Source organism: Otolemur garnettii, unplaced genomic scaffold (assembly GCF_000181295.1).
Source record: "Otolemur garnettii isolate 467f Iridium unplaced genomic scaffold, OtoGar3 scaffold00001, whole genome shotgun sequence".
NCBI lineage: Eukaryota > Metazoa > Chordata > Mammalia > Primates > Galagidae > Otolemur > Otolemur garnettii.
The window spans coordinates 34,195,416-34,199,865 of record NW_003852396.1 but is presented as its reverse complement, the minus strand read 5'-3'; positions in this window follow the sequence as shown (position 1 = coordinate 34,199,865).

Below are 4,450 nucleotides of genomic sequence, written 5' to 3'. Positions count from 1 at the left end.
GGACCACAGGCACCCGCCACAATGCCTGGCTATTTTTTGGTTGCAGCCATCATTGTTGTTTGGCGGGCCCAGGCTGGATTTGAACCTGCCACTTTAGGTGTATGTGGCTGGCGCCTTAGCCACTTGAGCCACAGGCACCCAGCCAAAGAATTATAATATTAACAACAAAGATCACTGATCACAGATCACCTAGAATATATAATGATAATGGAGCTGTTTGAAACATTACTTTTCATGATGTGCCACAGAGACACAAAGTGAGCTCGGGGTATTAGGAAAATGATGTTGAAGGAGGTAAAGTCTCCATCTTTCTTTGATGTTGATAGAATTCTTCAACTCAGTGTTGCTACAACTTCAATTCATAAAAACACAGTATCTCTGAAACACAATAAAGCAAAGCACAATGCAATAAGTTATGCCTGTATGAGACAAACTCTTATTAGTTGTGACTTATTATTCTTTCAGTACATTGATAGCTTCAATTTTTACTATTAATATTTTAAGATTTTCATGGAACATTAAGAAACAGTCTGAGTATAAAACACTGTTTGAAACACAGAATCTGGCATATACAGGTTGCAAGGAAGGATACATGGACATATTTTGAAAGTCTTTGTGGAAGGCAACATATTCCCTACAGTAGAACACGCCCCCCCCTTCCTGATATAATATATTTGCAAGGTGACTGACTTAGTGATTTCACTGCTTTTTTCCTGATCTGATTTTATTGCTGCCATTTGCCTACATTCTACAAAAATCACTAACTGAAGTTTTCTAGTGTTCAGAGACTTCAAATATAAATAAACATGCAAAAAATATTAATGTTTTATTTGAGATTTTAAAAATCCGTATATGTGATCTACCAGCCTATAAATTTCCTTTCTCATAACATCTTGGTAAAGTTTTGCTTTTGAGTTTATGTGGTTTCATTAAACAAACTTGGAAGAGTTTATTCTTTCTCTGGTCTCTAAAAAAGTTTATTTCTTGTTTAAATATTTGAAGGAATTCACCATTAATGTAATCTGGGCCTGAAGGTTTGTCTTTTTTTTTTTTTTTTCCTCAAATGGGAAAGATTAGAGATTCTATTTTTTAACAAATATAGGATTCTTTATTTTTTTCTCTACCTAGTATGTTTTGGTAATTATATATTTCAAGGAATTTGTGTACTTTATGTAACTTGCCAAATTTTTTGGCCATTTCTACAAAATTTATAAATACACATAATACTCCCAGAATGAACAATGCAAGAGATAGAATAAGAGTCAGAGAAACAACAGGCTCATGGCCTACAGGTATATGAAAAAATGATCATCATCCTTAATCAGAGAAATGCAAATCAAAACTGCTTTGAGATGTTATCTAACTCCAGATTAGCCCATATCACAAAATCCCAAAACCAGAGATATTGGTGTGGGTGTGAAGAAAAGGGAACACTTTTACACTGCTGATGGTAGTGTAAACTAATATGTTCCTTTCGGAAAGACGTCTGGAGAACATTTAGAGAACTAAAAATAGACCTGCCATTTGATCCTACAATTCCTCTACTAGGTATATATCCAGAAGATCAAAAATCACACTATAACAAAGATATTTGTACCAGAATGTTTATTGCAGCCCAATTCATAATTGGTGGGTCATGGAAGAAGCCCAAGTGCCTATCAACCCACAAATGGATCTGTAAATTGTGGTATATGTACACCACAATTATTATGCAGCATTAAAGAAAGATGGAGACTTTACCTCCTTCATGTTTACACGAATTGAGCTGGAAAATATTCTTCTTAGCAAAATATCTCAAGAATGGAAGAAAAAGTATCCAATGTACTCAGCCCTATTATGAAACTAATTTATAGGTGTCACATGAAAGCTATAAACCAATTATAGCCCAAGAATATGGGGAAAGGGGAGGGGGTGGAGGGGTGGAGGAACAGTGATTGGTGGGACCACACCTGTGTTTTATCTTACAAGGGTACATGTGAATCTTTCTGAATGTAGAATATAAATGTCTTAACACAATAACTAGGAAAATGATATGAAGGCTGTGTTAACCAGTTTGATGAAAGTATTTTAAATTGCATATAAAACTAGCACTCTGTACCCCATGACTGCATTACTGTGCACAACTGTGGGTGTGTGTTTTTGTTCCTTGGAACTTCTGTTCGATGACGCAGGGGAAAGAACTGCAAACGGAATGAATCTTCAAGGGAGACCGGGACTCGCTCTGGTCGGCGGCCCCGATAAACTTTACTGAGTATCTTATATACTTTCCAACATTTAGTAAGAATTTAACACATTTACAAAGAAGTCAAGTATCGTGAGGAAGCAACCATTTGAGATTACAATTTAGTGTGAAGGTTGAGGAAGGCATATACAATTGATTTTGTTTAGAGTAAAACATTTTGGAGCCTGGCTGTTGGTCCTCTCTTGCCCAAGGTAAGGTAACACATTATAATGCTAATTGAAGGAGGGAGGCAGGGAATAGAACCCAATGCTTCAAAACCGGTCTTTCCAGCCTCCAGCTCATCTCGGCTACTTCTCCACGCCCCCTAGGGAGAGTCACTCTACACATTCTTGCACATCAATAGGCAAGTGCAGATGCTCAGATCCACAAGGAATGCGCTTCCCAGAAGCAGTTTACCTGAAAGAGCACATTGAGGCGAACTGCCATGTCATGAGCAAAAGGATCTTATCCCCTACACACAACTATGATTTAATTTAAAATAAAAAGAGTCAGAGAAACACATTCATATTATTCTAATAAAAATTCTCTTTATAAAGTAAAAAAAGGCAACTCAAACATTCTAACTTATGACTTAAAGAAAATACCAATATAAGAGAGGAAAATTGAACTAAATGTCTATCAAGGTAGTAGCAAATGAAAGAAGCACCCTCCTACAAAGTATTTTTTCTTAAAGACCAATTTCAATCATTTTCATGGCTATAGACTCATATAAATCTAAAGATGGATTCTTTTTTCTTCTTTTCTTTATAAGTTCATACACACTCTACCTATTTTTAGGTAAAAAGTAATTAGAATTTAATATTTTCCCCATAGAGAAATGACTTCTTAATCATGTCTGTTTTGTTAGAGGAGGAAATAATCCAGTGGTGTCTTATACTGTATTAGTATGGCTAAGATGGAATTCCAAAATGTTTCCTCCTGTATGTTGATGAGGTAGAGTTGGCCAAAAGAGGAATTTGTATGAGATTTAGAAGGCAGGGGGAAGCAGCCTCCATTCCTCGCTGAAGGTCATCATGGTTACATATATTGAAACAGAAGGGATAAACCATTTCTGCTTATTCTTGCTCTACCCTAAAATAAGAGAACATATGTTCTTTTTAAGTGCATATGGGTTGTAAAACAAGGAGTGAGCAAATTTAAAACCATAGGAATCACAGGGAATAGGGTTTCTTATTAAAAAACATTTGAATTAGCTATCAATTGCAACTAATTCCCAAATACTTGTGAGACATAGAAAAATTAAACTTCTAAATAATTGTGAGTCAAAGAAGAAGGCACATAGAAAATTAGCATATTTTAGCCAATCAAAAATTGCAGGAAACAGAAAAGCACTCTTTGGAAAGAAATTTTCAGTTTTAAATACTTATATTAATAATAGTATTTGAGAACAGTTATCTAAAGTTCTGCCTTAAAATCGAGATAAAAAAGAATCAAATAAAACTCCAAATGAGGGAAGTAAATAATAAGGCTAAAATTAACTTTATTTTTGTAATTAGTAATAACCAATAGGAAATTATAATTCTGAAAATAAGCAATTTATAATAGATATAAAAATGTTAAAACACTCAGATACATATTTAACAAAATATTTATAAGTTTTTATTACAAAAACTACAGAATGTTACTAAGATAGGTAAATGCATACCTAAATAAATAAATTTAAATGTTTAAGAATTAGAAGTCTTGATGCTGTTGTAATATCCATTTTTCTTACATTATTCTTTAGATTCAATATCATCTACATAAAACTCTAAGAAAGCTTTTTCTAGAAGTTTTTAACAATTAATTCTAAAATATCTGTGGAAATGCAAAGGGCAAAGAATAGCCAAAAGAATTTTTAAAAAGAAGGAACAGAGAGAGCTTATAGTAATTAATCTGAAATCATTATAGTACAATAACAATCAAGAAAATGTAATTATAGTATAAAGATAGAAACATGAGTAAATGGAACATAAAAGATAGTACAAAAATAGACCCATACATTTATGGTCAATTGGTTTTCAACAAAGAGGTCAAAGCATGTAATGGGAAGAATAGTCTTTTCAACAAGTGGTACCGGAATAATTGCTTATTTCTAGGGACAAATGAATCACAGTCCTTACCTCCCTCTCTGCACAAAAACTATTTTAATATAGAGCATATAATTAAACTAGAAGCTAAAATTACAAAACCTCTAGATGAAAAGTTTAGAGAATATCATCATGATCT